This window comes from Mytilus trossulus, chromosome 9 (assembly GCF_036588685.1).
Source record: "Mytilus trossulus isolate FHL-02 chromosome 9, PNRI_Mtr1.1.1.hap1, whole genome shotgun sequence".
Lineage (NCBI taxonomy): Eukaryota > Metazoa > Mollusca > Bivalvia > Mytilida > Mytilidae > Mytilus > Mytilus trossulus.
Window position 1 is genome coordinate 68,741,857 of NC_086381.1, and position 19,451 is coordinate 68,761,307.

Consider the following 19,451-nt stretch of genomic DNA (forward strand, 5'->3'; position numbering starts at 1 on the left):
TATATTGGTTATACATGTAACTCTCTAGGTTTTACTAGTTTGTGTTATGAAAACTCTGTTCTGTATGATAATTGGTTGATTAAGTCATATGTTTATTTTTGGAGGGAAACTCTATTGTTTGGTCAGAATAGGATTTATTTTGAACTGAGAGAAAGTGTTATGCAGCGTGAGTGTTAGTATTCATATTTGGTGGACACCTTCATTTAATTTTGATAAAAACATAAGGTCAGTTTTCTCAACTTATTGATAGAGATTTCTAGAAACATGCAAATATGTGGAAGAGTTGTATGAATATCATATACATATTGCAGCTATATTTGAAATATTTTATTGCTATATTCTGGACACTAATTCCTATTTAACATGTTTAAGAAATAGTTCAGTTACTTATTTGAATTGAAGTCTTAAATATTTGCACACATTTCCTATAGTTGTGTTACAGTAGTGTCTGATGATGTTTGAATTAGACTGTTATAGAGAGAAAATGTATTTTTTGAAGTCCCAATAAATGTGCATGAATTATATGTTAGTAACAATGGTGGATCCAGAAATTTTCATAAGTGGGGCCCCGCTCTGGGAATGCTTCAATGGTTCCCTGTATTCAACCAAATTTCTAAATTCGCTGTAAGTTATATTATTTTAAAGAAGTATTTCTATAAACTCGGAGAAATAATATATCATGGATATTAAATGATACATGTATTTTTATATGCAGCTACAAAAGGTCCAAAATAATGTCTTTAAATTATACTTAATGTATGTAACTGCAGATATAACTAGCTCACCTGGCCCAAAGGGCCAAGTCAGCTTTTCTGATCACTTGGCGTCTGTCGGCGTCCAGCGTCCGTAAACTTTTAGAAAAATCTTCTCTTCTGAAACTACTGGTACAAATTAAAACAAACTTGGCCACAATCATCATTGGGGCATCTAGTCTAAAAATTGTATCCGGTGACCCCGCATACCAACCAAGATGGCGGCCACGGCTAGAATTAGAACACAGGGGGGAAAATGCAGTTTTTGGCTTATAACTCAAAAAACCAAAGCGTTTAGAGGAAATCTGACGAAGTTAAATTGTTTATCAGGTCAAGATCTATCACCTTTGAAAGGAGTAGGTCCGGTAAGGACCGATTTTGGCCTCAAAATTCAATTTCATCTGACAAAAGATTTTGACCACTTTTTAAACACTTAAGTGTCTATTTCATATGATTCAATTATTTTATGTGCAAGATTTTAACTTATTAAGTCATTAAAAACAATCCGATTCAAGCTCAAATATGAAAAATCTACCAAATATGCGAAAAAATGACACTTTTCAGATGGTTTTTGTCAAAAACAAAAGTGGCCGCATCCGTGTTCCATCCTCAATCTTTACATATGTTATGTATTATCATCAAATACAACTTCCATTTCAATATTTTGGATGAACACGAATGCGGCCACTTTCGTTTTACCCGGAAACCGTCTAAAATTTAACTAAAATGCTGCAATTGTGAAGATTTTAGTAATTTAGCACGACTTTATGGTGCAAGTACCCAATATATGTGCATTGTATTGTCAAAAACAGCCCATATTTGTGTAGCAGAACCATTTTACTATCCAATAATTAAGTGAAAGTTTACATTTTAACAATTTTGTAAAACGGCTATAATTTGGGGCCAAAAAGAGGTCTTACTGGACCTACTCCTTTCAGATGAATTGGACAACCTGATGTTAGGTTGCTGCCCCTGAATTGATAATTTTAAGGAAATTTTGCTGTTTTGGGTTATTATCTTGAATATTATTATAGATAGAGATAAACTGTAAGCAAAAATGTTCAGCAACGTAAGATCTACAAAAAAGACCAAAATGGTCAATTGACCCCCTAAGGAGTTATAGCCCTTTTTAGTCAATTTTTAACAATATTGGTAAAATTTGTAAATTTTCACTAACATATTCCACTGTATCTATTGGGCCAAGTTCATTATAGATAGAGATAATTGTAAGCAGCAAGAATGTTTAGAAAAGTAAGATCTACAAACACATCCCCATCACCAAAACACAATTTTGTCATAAATCCACCAGTCTCCTTTGTTTAATATTCACATAGACCAAGGTGAGCGACACAGGCTCTTTGGAGCCTCTAGTTTAGTTCATTAGACTTATATAGGTTATATTTATATTTTGTACAGGATAAGAAAGCTGATGTTTTAATGATCTGGTGATCTGGTGTCGGTGATGTTACGAAATAATCTGATAGGAGATAGACATTTGTATAATATGGTTATGAAGATCAGTGTTTTCATTCTTGTCAAGACTGTCACTTCTGTTGCCGAAAGCTCGACATAGGGATAGTGACGACAGTGAAGATTATGTGATATAAGGTGAGACGTCATTTCAGTATGTGCATTCTTGTTTTAGATACTGTGGGTTTATTGATATTCATTGGATACCAATTTTCAGGGATTTTTTGGGACAAGGGAACGACAAATTTGAACATTCAACAAATAACAAATTTTCAAAAGGAATGAATGGAGACTTTGCCTTTATACCATGAAATTAAATATCCACCAATATGCAAGTTTTCCTTAAACCGCGAAAATAAATGAATCCTCAGTAGTCTGTGTTTGTCTAAAGAATATACATTTATTTCTTGTTTCAATGCTAAGCATGCGAAAATATTATTTGAAACATTATAGTAATAGAAATAAATCATTCATAAATCTATGAGTGATTACCATTGTACATGGGATGAAATTACCACCATATTGGGTGTTTACTCCTAACCTATTATAGTAGATACTAAGAATGTAGTAATTTAGTACATCTACATTGTATGACGATCCATCGGCTCATTGATGACTATACGTCAGCACATCGCAAACAGACACTTAATAAAATATAATAACTAATGAGTGCAATAATTCAAAAATAATTTGTGCAAAAACAAAACAAATAAATTAACACATTTACATATTTACACACAGGTTGGATATCTTAATATACTGACTCTGGATCAGTATTTTAAACTGATCCAGGGAGTTAACCACGGGGAGGGGGGGGGGGGGGGGGTAACTTCCTATTATTGGGTATACAGGGATATGCCAAAAATGGGTCATAATTTTGCAAGATTATATATAAAAATGACCCTCCTTTTTAATGACATCCTATATTAAAATGTATTTACGTTTAATAACTGTATATTGATTTGTGGTATGATCTACATATCATACATAAATATGCTATTTAGAATCTTACATTATAAAATATTTGTGCATCAAACGATGTCAATTCATTTATAAAAACTTAAGGGTAGCTGGTATATTTTTGAATTATGAGTGATGATGAGTTAGTGCTTGTATAAGCATGGGTCATATTTTGAATATTGTATTATATATAAGTATGGGTCATTCTCTCTTAAATATTTACATAATATAATAGGTACTGAATTTCAGTGAATGTTATATTAATATGGGTACGTTTTTTGAGGCAAAAATGGCACACCCCTACCAAACAAATATCGAAGTTACAGATCAAGTTTGATTTTTAGCTCACCTGGCCCAAAGGGCCAATTGAGCTTTTCCCATCACTTGGCGTCCGTCATCGTCCGGCTTTTTTTTTACAAAAATCTTCTCCTCTGCAACTACTGAGCCAAATTACACCAAACTTGGCCACAATCATCATTGAGGTATCTAGTTTAAAAAACGTGTCCGGTGACCCGGCCAACCATTCAAGATGGCTGCCATGGCTAAAAATAGAACATAGGGGTAAAATGCAGTTTTTGGCTTAAAACTCAAAAACCAAAGCATTTAGAGCAAATCTGACAAAGGGTGATATTGTTTAACAGGTCAAGATCTATCTGCCCTGAAATTTTCAGATAAATCAGATAACCTGTTTAATTATTAACCCGAATTAGTAATTTTAAGGAAATTTTGCTGTTTTTGTTTATTATCTGTAATATTATTATGGATAGAGATAAACTGTAACAGCAATAATGTTCAGCAAAGTAAGATTTACAAATAAGTCAACATGACCGAAATGGTCAGCTGACCTCTTTAGGAGTTATTGCCTTTTATAGTCAATTTTTAACCATTTTTCCTAAATCTTAGTAATCTTTTACAAAAAACTTCTCCTCTAAAACTACTTGGCCAAATCAATCCACACTTGGCCACAACCATCTTTGGGGTATGCAGTTTGAAAATTGTGTCCGGTGACCAGGCCATCCAACCAAAATGGCCGCCATGGCTAAAAATAGAACATAGTGGTAAAATGCAGTTTTTGGCTTAAAACATAAAAACCAAAGCATTTAGACCAAATCTGGAGTAAAGTTGTCTATCAGGTCAAGATTTATCTGCTCTTGAAATTTTTGGATGAATCACAACCCGTTGTTGGGTTGCTGATCCTGAATTGTTAGTTTTAAGGAAATTTGCTGTTTTCGGTTATTATCTTGAATATTATTATAGATAGAGATAAACTGTATACAGCAATAATGTTCAGCAAAGTAAGATTTACAAATAAGTCAAGTGACTGAAATGGTTTATTGACCCCCTAAGGAGTTATTGTCCTTTATTGTCAATTTTTAACAATTTTCATAAAATTTGTAAATTTTTTCTAACATTTTCTACTGAAACTACTGGGCCAAGTTCATTATAAATAGAGATAATTTTAAGCAGCAAGAATGATCAGTAAAGTAAGATGTACAAACACATCACCATCACCAAAACACAATACCACAATTTTGTCATGAATCCATCCTCTTCCTTTGTTTAATATTCACATAGACCAAGGTGAGCGACACAGGCTCTTTAGAGCCTCTAGTTTTTCTGTTCTAATAAATTTGTGCAAAGTTTTGGTTTTTAGACACAAAAAAATCACTTAAATAATCAGTTTTCAACAACTTCTTTACATTGAAGACCTGGTGGTGACCTTCTGCTGTTGTTTTTTTCTATGGTCGGGTTATTGTCTCTGATACATTCCCCATTTCCATTCTCAATTTTATTCATCTGACCTTGACCTCATTTTCATGGTTCATTGGTCAATGTTTAAGTTTCCTGGTTAATGTTAAGATTATGTGACAAAGCTTTATATTTAGGACTTTCAATACAATATCAATGATAAATAAAGACATTTCAGCATGTGCTCTCTTGTTCTGGTATAACCTGTAGGTTGAACAAAGGTATATATGTACAGAAAAAAAACATATTAATTAACATTACATTGCATTGTACATTTGTTGAGGAAGCATAAAAATATGAGTTATATTACAACAGTATGATCAGTTTAGCTGATAGGTTCACATCAGAGAGAATCCAGTTTGTCATTTATAATTCTAATAAATTGGCACAATTTTCTAAGTTTAGATTTCTGTTTTGGTTCATTATAGCATATTGTATTTTAACAGCTTATCAATAAGTAGTGCTATAGTTCATTCTTATGTTGTACTGTTATACCACTGTCCCAGGTTAGGGGGAGGGTTGAGATCCTGCTAACATATTTAACCCCGTCACATTATATATGTATGTGCCTGTCCCAAGTCAGGGTATAAAGATTTTGACCCGTCAGTCCTGTTTCTTGTCATTGCAACTCCTCTGAAACCACACAACAGAATCTTATGAAACTTTGTGGATAATAAGGACATACTACGAAGATGTGCATATTGACAGGAAATTATGATTCATTTATATACCCCCACTTTAAAAAGGGGGGGGGGTATACTGTTTTACCTCTGTCTGTCCTTCCTACAGTCCGTCAGTCCCTCCGTCCCATGAATATTTTTCATCGCATTTTTCTCAGGAACTACAATACAAGGATTTCTGAAATTTGGTTTCAGGGTTTATCTAAGTCAGCTATACAGTGTGATGTGTTTTCAAAATTGATCACTTGACAACATCCTGTTTACCGAACACTTGTATGATTTTACACATGATATAGCCAAGTTGAAAATTTTCGTCACATTTTTCTCAGGAACTACAATACAAGGATTTCTGAAATTTGGTTTCAGGATTTATATAAGTCAGCTATACCCTGTGAAGCGTTTTTAGATTAATCACTTGACAACTTCCTGTTTACCAAACACTTGTATGATTTAACACATAATAGCCAAGTTGAATATTTTCGTCACATTTTTCTCAGGAACTACAATACAAGGATTTCTGAAATTTGGCTTCAGGATTTTGAAAAGTTGAAAATTTTCGTCACATTTTTCTCATATACTGTTTTACCTCTGTCTGTCCTTCCTACAGTCCGTCAGTCCCTCCGTCCCATGAATATTTTTCATCGCATTTTTCTCAGGAACTACAATACAAGGATTTCTGAAATTTGGTTTCAGGATTTATATAAGTCAGCTATACTGTGTGATGCGTTTTCAGATTCATCACTCGACAACTTCCTGTTTCCCGAACACTTTCATATTTTTACACTATTAATATTATCCACATGCATCGGGGGTATCATCAGTGAGCAATAGCTTGCAGTTTCACTTGTTTTTTCTAGGAGTTACGCTCCTTTGAACTTATTTGCTTCAATGTGCTTTTGCATTAGTTTGTCATCTCAACTCCTCTGAAACCACACAACAGAAATTCATGAAATTTTGAAGATAATAAGGACACGCTATGCATGTAGATGTGCATATTTACAGGAAATTATTATTCAATATTTTTTCTTATACAATTTTTTTTCCTTACACTTATTTAATTTCTCCAATGACAATGTGGGGACGTGGGGTATGTGAGCGTGCTCACTAAGGTTCTTTAATTTATGCTTTATTGTTGTCAGTAGACTTGCATTCCATTAAATGTTGTATTTAACATTAAGAGACCTTTCCAATCTTGTAGTAAACAGGGAATCATACTTTAGACAAAATATCCGTTGGTTAAACTATTAATAGAGGTCTGAAGCAAGGTTGAATCTAAATCATTTAAGGAGGCTCGTGGGTATAAGATTTTCAGAAAAAAATTAAACATTTATTTTTCATTACAAATTTATTAATTATCTTTAGTAGTTGTTACTTTATCATATGGTACAAATATCATCCCAAAAATCATTTTTTGCTGGCCCCAGGTGACTTTTAAAATGGAGATATCATTGAAAAAGCTCCAAATTATCTCCCTTTGGTGCAAAAATGCCATTTTTTGCCTTATTTAAAAATTGAAAATCTTTTTCAACTCATCGGTGACCGATATTTTTTATTGTTGTTTTCGAATAAGCTGTACATAAACTAAGTAATTGTAAAGTTTAAGCGATTTTTCTGTAATTTACTTCTTTTTTTATTTCGATATTACACAAAAATGTATGCTTCTTTGGAATGAAGATTGTGAGCGTAAATGAACGGTGACCCCATTTTTTATTTCATTTTTCTATATAGTATAAAATAAAATTCATTTATAGAAAAATATAGCGAAATCCTATATTAAATAAAAAAAATATTTAGACCCGCGAGCCCCCTTAACCAAGGATTAAACAAAGGAGTTAAATTTATCCACAGGATGAACAGAAAATACCATACTAAAAAAATTAAAATGGCAAACATGAACCAACCACAATCATGTTCATTAGCAAATTTAAAAATGTTTGCATATGCATGTTTAGTTTTAGGATGATTTAATTCTAACCAGTAGCATAATCATGATAATGTAGCTAGGATAATGAATACTGTTTTTTGTTTATTTTTCAGTATGTAGAGAGAAGTTCAGAACAAGATATTGTTTGAAGAGGAATCACAGAGGAAAAGAGCTCAACTTTTAATGAATCTTCTTAGTACATCACTGAATCATGAGACAATAATTCATATTTGATTGTTATTACAAAGAGTGGATGTATCTGACTACCATTTGTATGACATGTATCATGAAGACTTACAAGGCAAAGAATCAGATGTTACAAACAAATGTGTGTGCATTTAAAGACATGAATATATGTAAATGTTACTTTCTTCTTGTGATTTGAAGAGAATTTGTTTTAGATACTAACTGTGTATGAATTGATGGTTATACCATTTATAAAAACATGATTGTAACCCTTAATCAATTAAAGAAGAAAACAGAAATGTTAATAGAAAAGTTGGGTTTTTTTTCATGCCACTTATTACATAATTCTTATAAACTGATTCTTGATTGATATGCTTAGTGTAGAGACATACCACACAAATAGACCTTTGGAAAATGTACATATATGTATCCTAATAATTATCTTTATTTCATACTGATTCTATAAGATGTTTGTGTATGACACATTGTATATGTGTTCATAGATTGATTTACTGGAGTTAATGCCACACTTGATTTATTTGTAAGCAACACAAAATACTACAGTAGTCCTCTCAGCTAATGATGACACGGGAGATGTGATATAATTGCCAATGAGACATTCACATACTCCATTTATTAATCATGTATCAAAGATAATGAATCAATGATAAATTATCATGGATTTAAATACATAAGAAAAATCACCACATTGAATACTATTAATACTGTATAAAGTTATGATAGTTTACTGTTAAAAACTGTTTTGACATCTTCGTGTATTTCTGGTTGAGCTGTATTGTTCAGTTTCTGTCACACAGTGTTTACCCTATGACCACAACTTTCCCTATACTTTCAAAAAACTTGAAGAATGAAATTGAGAATGGAAATGGGGAATGTGTCAGAGAGACAACAACCCAACTAAAGAGCAGAAAACAAGACAAAGTCCACCTAATAGGTCTTCAATACATCAAGAAAATCAGACGCTCAGCTTGCTTCAGCTGGCCGCTAAACAAAAACATGTACTAATTCAGTGATAATGGACTGGTTAGTAGAACTTGATAATTATAACACCAAGAAAAAAACTTATAATTTTTTATACCGATATTATTGAATTGCAGCTAAGGTTCTTCAGTTGTTATAATTAGTTATTTTTGTTGACTGACATGAAAAACAAAACATGTAAAAGTTGGATACTTGTGTATACATATGGGAAGTTAAGTCGCCATCTGTGTTTAGGGTTCACAGATACTATACCTCCCATTTAGGTATAGTAACGTCCCCTACCATATGTTACACAACGCATCCACACACTGAGGCAGCTCAGTTTGACCGAAAAAAAAAATGTATTCTTCAGCACACCATATGTACCTAGTAACCATTACATTACTGGTACTAACTGAGAGTGAGGAGGCTCAATTTGACTGATTTAGGTCACTCGGTATCTACCAAGTATGCCCTATTACTGGTACTAACTGAGAGTGAGGAGGCTCAATTTGACTGATTCAGGTCACTCGGTATCTACCAAGTATGCTCTATTACTGGTACTAACTGAGAGTGAGGAGGCTCAATTTGACCGATTAAGGTCACTCGGTATCTACCAAGTATGTCCTAGTACTGGTACTAACTGAGAGTGAGGAGGCTCAATTTGACTGATTTAGGTCACTCGGTATCTACCAAGTATGCTCTATTACTGGTACTAACTGAGAGTGAGGAGGCTCAATTTGACTGATTTAGGTCACTCGGTATCTACCAAGTATGCCCTATTACTGGTACTAACTGAGAGTGAGGAGGCTCAATTTGACTGATTTAGGTCACTCGGTATCTACCAAGTATGCTCTATTACTGGTACTAACTGAGAGTGAGGAGGCTCAATTTGACCGATTAAGGTCACTCGGTATCTACCAAGTATGTCCTAGTACTGGTACTAACTGAGAGTGAGGAGGCTCAATTTGACTGATTCAGGTCACTCGGTATCTACCAAGTATGCTCTATTACTGGTACTCACTGAGAGTGAGGAGGCTCAATTTGACTGATTTAGGTCACCCGGTATCTACCAAGTATGCTCTATTACTGGTACTAACTGAGAGTGAGGAGGCTCAATTTGACTGATTTAGGTCACCCGGTATCTACCAAGTATGCTCTATTACTGGTACTAACTGAGAGTGAGGAGACTCAATTTGACTGATTTAGGTCACTCGGTATCTACCAAGTTTGCCCTAATACTGGTACTAACTGAGAGTCAGGAGGCTCAATTTGACTGATTCAGGTCACTCGGTATCTACCAAGTATGCTCTATTACTGGTACTAACTGAGAGTGAGGAGGCTCAATTTGACCGATTAAGGTCACTCGGTATCTACCAAGTATGTCCTAGTACTGGTACTAACTGAGAGTGAGGAGGCTCAATTTGACCGATTTATGTCACTCGGTATCTACCAAGTATGTCCTAGTACTGGTACTAACTGAGAGTGAGGAGGCTCAATTTGACTGATTTAGGTCACCCGGTATCTACCAAGTATGCCCTATTACTGGTACTAACTGAGAGTGAGGAGGCTCAATTTGACTGATTTAGGTCACCCGTTATCTACCAAGTATGTCCTAGTACTGGTACTAACTGAGAGTGAGGAGGCTCAATTTGACTGATTTAGGTCACCCGGTATCTACCAAGTATGCCCTATTACTGGTACTAACTGAGAGTGAGGAGGCTCAATTTGACTGATTCAGGTCACTCGGTATCTACCAAGTATGCTCTATTACTGGTACTAACTGAGAGTGAGGAGGCTCAATTTGACCGATAAAGGTCACTCGGTATCTTCCAAGTATGTCCTAGTACTGGTACTAACTGAGAGTGAGGAGGCTCAATTTCACTGATTCAGGTCACTCGGTATCTACCAAGTATGCTCTATTACTGGTACTAACTGAGAGTGAGGAGGCTCAATTTGACTGATTTAGGTCACCCGGTATCTACCAAGTATGCTCTATTACTGGTACTAACTGAGAGTGAGGAGGCTCAATTTGACTGATTTAGGTCACTCGGTATCTACCAAGTATGCCCTATTACTGGTACTAACTGAGAGTGAGGAGGCTCAATTTGACTGATTCAGGTCACTCGGTATCTACCAAGTATGCTCTATTACTGGTACTAACTGAGAGTGAGGAGGCTCAATTTGACCGATTAAGGTCACTCGGTATCTACCAAGTATGTCCTAGTACTGGTACTAACTGAGAATGAGGAGGCTCAATTTGACCGATTTAGGTCACTCGGTATCTACCAAGTATGTCCTAGTACTGGTACTAACTGAGAGTGAGGAGGCTCAATTTGACTGATTTAGGTCACCCGGTATCTACCAAGTATGCTCTATTACTGGTACTAACTGAGAGTGAGGAGGCTCAATTTGACTGATTTAGGTCACCAGGTATCTACCAAGTATGCCCTATTACTGGTACTAACTGAGAGTGAGGAGGCTCAATTTGACTAATTCAGGTCACTCGGTATCTACCAAGTATGCTCTATTACTGGTACTAACTGAGAGTGAGGAGGCTCAATTTGACTGATTTAGGTCACTCGGTATCTACCAAGTATGCTCTATTACTGGTACTAACTGAGAGTGAGGAGGCTCAATTTGACTGATTTAGGTCACCCGGTATCTACCAAGTATGCTCTATTACTGGTACTAACTGAGAGTGAGGAAGCTCAATTTGACTGATGTAGGTCACTCGGTATCTACCAAGTATGCTCTATTACTGGTACTAACTGAGAGTGAGGAGGCTCAATTTGACTGATTTAGGTCACTCTGTATCTACCAAGTATGCTCTATTACTGGTACTAACTGAGAGTTGGATGGCTCAATTTGACCGATTTAGGTCACTCCGTAACTACCATATGTACCAAGTAATTGCTATTACTGGTTTAAATTTGGATGTTCAACTGTTTCTGTAAAGTTTTTAGATTTGGATGGTAAACTGTTTTTGTAAAGTTTTTAAATTCGAATGTTTAACTGTTTTTGTAAAGCTTTCAAATGGGGATGTTGAACATGGTGAAACTGTTTTTGTAAACTTGTTAAATGGGGATGTTAATCTGGTTTTGGAAAAAAATAACTTGGATTTTACCTGATTTTTGTAAAAAAAAAATTAATTGGGGATGTTTACATATAGTTTTTGTTTTTGTAAAGTTTTTAAATGGGGAAGTTTAACTGTTTTTAGTAAAGCTTTTAAATCGGAATGTGTAACATGTTTTGTATAGTTTTTAAATTGGAATGTTTTAATATTTTTGTAAAGTTTTTAAATGGGGATGATTTAATGACTCTCAATGTTTGTAAATTACAAAATAGTAAATCGGATATTTCACTTTCATCAGCATTTTAGTTGCCTCTTTTTTTTTTTTAAATAACAACTTGGCTGAATACCTTATGCCAAAGTCATAACAGAGAATTGAAACTGGTATATCGAAAGGAAGAGGCAGGTGTTTTGCAGTTGGCATTTACCTTTGTCTACATGCACTTTTAAGTCCAGATAGGCCACAGCTGAGCTGGCGAGCACAAGCAAACAGGTTAGTTTATAACATTTGACCTTTTTAGCACTTTCTTTCACGTTTAGAATTTTGCCTTTTTTTTGTCGAGCCTGTGACAAAAAAGCAAGACAAATCAATCCTACTTTCTGTCATTGTTGTCAATGTAAAAGGTGGTGGCATCCACCAATATTTACTCTGTGGTTGGTCTTTAAAATTTTGATTACTCTCTTAAAATATCCTGCATGCTTTTCTATCAAACTTGGACAGAAGATTATTTATGATAATGAGATTGTATCCAGAAATAAATTTTTATTACCATAACCTCATGGAACTTTGGTCAATACTATATATTATTTTTTTTTTCGTTTTTTTCAATTATAATAAGCAATAGGTCAATTATAATTTGTGTTTTGAAATATTGGAAGATGTATATGTCTGTCTGACAGCATTGAGTTGTATACCGATAATACTGATAAAAAATTGTTTTTACTTCTTTAGATTGCTCTTCCGAATCCTGAAGCCAGTATCAGGATGTCCTTCCACAGAAAAGGTAACCTGTAGATAAAATATATTCTCCAAGGTAAAAAATGGTTAAATTAATACAAGTCTTTTGGATAATTGTTGGTACAATACTAATTTACAATCACCACAAGGTATAATACTTATAACTTAAATCTTCTACTGTATTCTTAATATGGTCCTTAAAAATAGTACTGTCAGTATGAGGACCACCATCTTTGTTTGTAGATGAGTTTATTTTGGTCAGGCATTTTTTTTTATTGTACATCAAAATTATAGATATAGTGCTGAATTTCCGGTAGGACATGTGCTTTATGATGGTAAACATTCATCTGTGCAAAAGACATTGGATGTTACCGATCTAGAAAACTTGCTAAAATTGGAGAATTCACTTCTGCTATAGCCATATGAGTTAACCCTACCTTTTTAACAAAAGCTTTCTATAGGCAGATCCTATTTTTATAGACGAATCCAATAGAACTAAAATTCTAACTATTGTTGAGGAAAATCGGCCAACCTACCTTTTGAAATTTGTTTGTAGAACCGTAGCTAATTTGCTTCTCCCCTTCACTACTTCACCTCTCTTAACTAGAAGATTGTCTAGGGTCCTTTATACGGAAGGTATTGGACTGATAGTGTGAGATATAACCTTCCTAACACTATCGGTATCCAGGACTCTCATCTTGACTAGAAGATTGTATAGGATCCTTTATAAGAAGGCATTAGATTGATAGTGTGAGATATAATCATCCTCACACCATCAGTGTCTTAGACATCAATCTTCACAGAGCGGGATGCTTTACACCCTTCCACTTCGCCACTTTGGTTTTCTGCCATGTGATGAAACAGAAGATTTGAGTATAGCAGTCCTCATGACTAGCAGATTGTCTAGGATCCTTCTTATGGAAGGCATTAGACTGATAGTGTGAGATAAAACCGTCCTCACACCATCAGTGTCTTAGACATCAATCTTCACAGACTTGGATGCTTTACTCCCTTGCACTTCATCACTTTGGTTTCTGTCATGTGATGAAGCAGAAGATTTGGATTCAGCAGTCCTCATGACTAGAAGATTGTCTTTGATCCTCCATATAGAAGGCATTAGACTGATAGTGAGAGATTTAATCATCCTCGCACCATCAGTGTCTTAGACACCAATCTTCAGACTGGAATGCTTTACTCCCTTGCACTTCATCACTTGGTTTTCTGCCATGTGATGAAGCAGAAGATTTGGATTCAGCAGTCCTCATGACTAGAAGATTGTCTAGGATCCTCCATATGGAAGACATAATACTGATAGTGTGAGATATAATCATCCTCATACCATCAGTATCTTAGACATCAATCTTCACAGACTGGGATGCTTTACTCCCTTGCAGTTCATCACTTTGGTTTTCTGCCATGTGATGAAGCAGAAGATTTGGTTTGGGTTCAGCAGTCCTCATGACTAGAAGATTGTCTAGGATCCTCCATATGGAAGGCATTAGACTGATAGTGTGAGATATAACCATCCTCACACCATCAGTGTCTTGGACATCAATCTTCACAGACTGGGATGCTTTACTCCATTCCACTTCATCACTTTGGTTTTCTGCCATGTGATTAAAGCAGAAGATTTGGGTTCAGCAGTCCTCATGACTAGAAGATTGTCTTGGATCCTCCATATGGAAGGCATTAGACTGATAGTGTGAGATTTAACCATCCTCACACCATCAGTGTCTTGGACATCAATCTTCACAGACTTGGATGCTTTACACCCTTCCACTTCATCACTTTGGTTTCCTTCCATGTTATGAAGCAGAAGATTTGGGTTCAGCAGTCCTCATGACTTGAAGATTGTCTAGGATTCTCCATATGGAAGGCATTAGACTGATAGTGTGAGATATAACCATCCTCACACCATCAGTGTCTTAGACATCAATCTTCACAGACTGGAATGCTTTACTCCCTTCCACTTCATCACTTTGGTTTTCTGCCATGAGATGAAGCAGAAGATTTGGGTTCAGCAGTCCTCATGACTAGAAGATTGTCTAGGATCCTCCATATTGAAGGCATTATACTGATAGTGTGAGCTATAACCATTCTCACACCATCAGTGTCTTAGACATCAATCTTCACAGACTGGAATGCTTTACTCCCTTCCACTTCATCACTTTGGTTTTCTGCCATGAGATGAAGCAGAAGATTTGGGTTCAGCAGTCCTCATGACTTGAAGATTGTCTAGGATCCTCCATATGGAAGGCATTAGACTGATAGTGTGAGATATAATCATCCTCACACCATCAATGTCTTAGGCATCAATCTTCACAGACTGGGATGCTTTACTCCCTTCCACTTCATCACTTTGGTTTTCTGCCATGAGATGAAGCAGAAGATTTGAGTTCAGCAGTCCTCATGACTAGAAGATTGTCTAGGATCCTCCATATGTAAGGCATTAGACTGATAGTGTGAGATATAACCATACTCACACCATCAGTATCCTTTATATCAATCTCTACAGACTGGGATGCTTTACTGCCTTGCACTTCATCACTTTGGTGGTTTTCTGCCATGTGATGAAGCAGAAGATTTGGGTTCAGCAGTCCTCATGACTTGAAGATTGTCTAGGATCCTCCATATGGAAGGCATTATACTGATAGTGTGAGATATAATCATCCTCACACCATCAGTGTCTTGGACATCAATCTTCACAGACTTGGATGCTTTACTCCCTTCCACTTCGCCACTTTGGTTTTTTGCCATGTGATGAAGCAGAAGATTTGGGTTCAGCAGTCCTCATGACTAGAAGATTGTCTAGGATCCTCCATATTGAAGGCATTATACTGATAGTGTGAGCTATAACCATTCTCACACCATCAGTGTCTTAGACATCAATCTTCACAGACTGGAATGCTTTACTCCCTTCCACTTCATCACTTTGGTTTTCTGCCATGAGATGAAGCAGAAGATTTGGGTTCAGCAGTCCTCATGACTTGAAGATTGTCTAGGATCCTCCATATGGAAGGCATTAGACTGATAGTGTGAGATATAATCATCCTCACACCATCAATGTCTTAGGCATCAATCTTCACAGACTGGGATGCTTTACTCCCTTCCACTTCATCACTTTGGTTTTCTGCCATGAGATGAAGCAGAAGATTTGAGTTCAGCAGTCCTCATGACTAGAAGATTGTCTAGGATCCTCCATATGTAAGGCATTAGACTGATAGTGTGAGATATAACCATACTCACACCATCAGTATCCTTTATATCAATCTCTACAGACTGGGATGCTTTACTGCCTTGCACTTCATCACTTTGGTGGTTTTCTGCCATGTGATGAAGCAGAAGATTTGGGTTCAGCAGTCCTCATGACTTGAAGATTGTCTAGGATCCTCCATATGGAAGGCATTATACTGATAGTGTGAGATATAATCATCCTCACACCATCAATGTCTTAGGCATCAATCTTCACAGATTGGGATGCTTTACTCCCTTCCACTTCATCACTTTGGTTTTCTGCCATGAGATGAAGCAGAAGATTTGAGTTCAGCAGTCCTCATGACTTGAAGATTGTCTAGGATCCTCCATATGGAAGGCATTAGACTGATAGTGTGAGATATAACCATCCTCACACCATCAGTGTCTTAGACATCAATCTTCACAGACTGGAATGCTTTACACCCTTCCACTTCATCACTTTGGTTTTCTGCCATAAGATGAAGCAGAAGATTTGAGTTCAGTAGTCCTCATGACTAGAAGATTGTCTAGGATCCTCCATATGGAAGGCATTAGACTGATAGTGTGAGCTATAACCATTCTCACACCATCAGTGTCTTAGACATCAATCTTCACAGACTGGGATGCTTTACTCCCTTCCACTTCATCACTTTGGTTTTCTGCCATGAGATGAAGCAGAAGATTTGGGTTCAGCAGTCCTCATGACTTGAAGATGGTCTAGGATCCTCCATATGGAAGGCATTAGACTGATAGTGTGAGATATAATCATCCTCACACCATCAATGTCTTAGGCATCAATCTTCACAGACTGGGATGCTTTACTCCATTCCACTTCATCACTTTGGTTTTCTGCCATGAGATGAAGCAGAAGATTTGAGTTCAGCAGTCCTCATGACTTGAAGATTGTCTAGGATCCTCCATATGGAAGGCATTAGACTGATAGTGTGAGATATAACCATCCGCACACCATCAGTGTCTTAGACATCAATCTTCACATACTGGAATGCTTTACACCCTTCCACTTCATCACTTTGGTTTCTGCCATGTGATGAAGCCGAAGATTTGGGTTCAGAAGTCCTCTTGACTTGAAGATTGTCTAGGATCCTCCATATGGAAGGCATTAGACTGATAGTGTGAGATATAACCATCCTCACACCATCAGTGTCTTAGACATCAATCTTCACAGACTTGGATGCTTTACTCCCTTCCACTTCGCCACTTTGGTTTTCTGCCATGTGATGAAGCAGAAGATTTGGTTTGGGTTCAGCAGTCCTCATGACTAGAAGATTGTCTAGGATCCTCCATATGTAAGGCATTAGACTGATAGTGTGAGATATAACCATACTCACACCATCAATATCCTTGATATCAACCTCTACAGACTGGGATGCTTTACTGCCTTGCACTTCATCACTATGGTGGTTTTCTGCCATGTGATGTAGCAGAAGATTTGGGTTCAGCAGTCCTCATCACTAGAAGATTGTCTAGGATCCTCCATATGGAAGGCATTAGACTGATAGTGTGAGATATAATCATCCTCACACCATCAATGTCTTAGGCATCAATCTTCACAGACTGGGATGCTTTACTCCCTTCCACTTCATCACTTTGGTTTTCTGCCATGAGATGAAGCAGAAGATTTGAGTTCAGCAGTCCTCATGACTTGAAGATTGTCTAGGATCCTCCATATGGAAGGCATTAGACTGATAGTGTGAGATATAACCATCCTCACACCATCAGTGTCTTAGACATCAATCTTCACAGACTGGGTAGCTTTACACCCTTCCACTTCATCACTTTGGTTTCTGCCATGTGATGAAGCCGAAGATTTGGGTTCAGAAGTCCTCTTGACTTGAAGATTGTCTAGGATCCTCCATATGGAAGGCATTAGACTGATAGTGTGAAATATAATCATCCTCACACCATCAATGTCTTCGACATCAATCTTCAAAGACTGGGATGCTTTTCTCCCTTCCACTTCGCCACTTTGGTTTTCTGTCATGTGAGGAAGCTGTCTCTTGACTAGAAGATTGTCAAGGATCCTCCATATTGAAGGCCTTAGAATGATAGTATGAGATATAACTATCCTCACACCATCAGTATGTTGGACATCAATCTTCACAATCTATCCATCACCACTATGGTTTTCTTTAATGGGTTGAAGCAGAAAATCTAAGGTCAGCTATCCTCTTGATGAGAATATTTTTTTATAAATTTTCTTTTGGAAGGTACAAGACTGATAGTATGAGATATTATACACATTCTTCCCATTCGCAATGTTGGTTCAGCTGAGTCAATTTGGCCTAGAAATTCAATTCCATTGGATATGTCCATGAGAATTAATCTAGCAAGAAAAGTTTTGTTAAGAGAGTAGGTTGACTTTCTCGTATGGGCATTAGCAGAAGTGAATCCTCCAATTTAAGCTGGTTTTTATCCAAGTGTTTTCTGATTTGTCATTTTTGAATTTTTTAGAACCATTTTTCAGGAATAAAATTTTATATCAGAAAAAGTAATCTGAGATAGGATTTTCCTTCAAATGGAAGTTTTAATTCAATGGAAGATAACTGAAAGAGCAAATAGTAAAACAAAATTGAGGTTGAAATTAATATAAAAAAAAATGTTAGAAAACTAAATTTTAGGCTGCTGATTAAATAGATTTGTAAAATATATATTTGTGTTCATTTAATTATTTTGTATGTTATTTCAGCGACAATGTTTTCATGAATGTGGACTTGGTCAAATACTGCATATATATTAGTAGGTATGTAATTCTTCTAGTGAAACACATTTTATTTTCGGAATAAAATAATTTAAAGGAAGTGTTCTAGTTTTTAAAGCTGAAAGAGGTGAGAAAACTTTTTTTCTTCATATTTTTATGACTTTGAAGTTTTTAAAGATTTGAAATAGATAGTTAAAGCTGCAAGGATTATAATTTAGTACACCAGACGTGCGTTTCGTTTACATAAGACTCATCAGTGAAGCTCATATCAAAATAGTTATAATGCCAAACAAGAATTAAGTTGAAGAGCATTAAGGATCCAAAATTCAGAAAAGTTGTGCCAAATATGTCTAAGGTATTCTATTCCTGGCTGGGATACGAAAATCCTTAGTTTTTCAAAAATTCAATGTTTTTGTAAACAGGAAATATATGAAAATAACAAATACAATTGACGTTTGTGGCAAAGTCAAGTAGATGTCATATTTTTTGTGTTTTTGGGATGATGTCAAACTGTGTTCCCTTCATCTCTTAGCAAGTTTTCTAAGGCTTGTATGCAGACTTTGGCAAAAAACTGAATCAAATTCCTACAAAAATACAATTGTTCCTTAATCCATGGGAATCTTTGCCCACAAAAATCCTGAATAAATTGAAAATGTTACCCACAAAAATATAATTGTCCATCAATCCATGATAATTGTTACCAACAAAAAATACAAATGTTCCTCAATCCAAAGTTAAAGGAATCCGTAATGATATTTGAACACT

The 19,451-nt window shown here is 35.9% G+C and overlaps 2 long non-coding RNA genes across 2 annotated transcripts; both read left to right on the forward strand.

The window, feature by feature from the left end:
- On the forward strand, positions 1-7,954 carry LOC134683301 (uncharacterized). Its single transcript, XR_010100987.1, has 3 exons — positions 1-225; positions 2,169-2,360; positions 7,649-7,954. It is a non-coding gene; the product is annotated as an uncharacterized LOC134683301 (long non-coding RNA).
- Positions 7,955-12,130: 4,176 nt separating this feature from the next.
- LOC134684177 (uncharacterized) lies at positions 12,131-18,729 on the forward strand. The gene is made up of 3 exons (XR_010101192.1): positions 12,131-12,268; positions 12,728-12,779; positions 18,675-18,729. It is a non-coding gene; the product is annotated as an uncharacterized LOC134684177 (long non-coding RNA).
- The last annotated feature ends 722 nt before the right edge of the window (positions 18,730-19,451 follow it).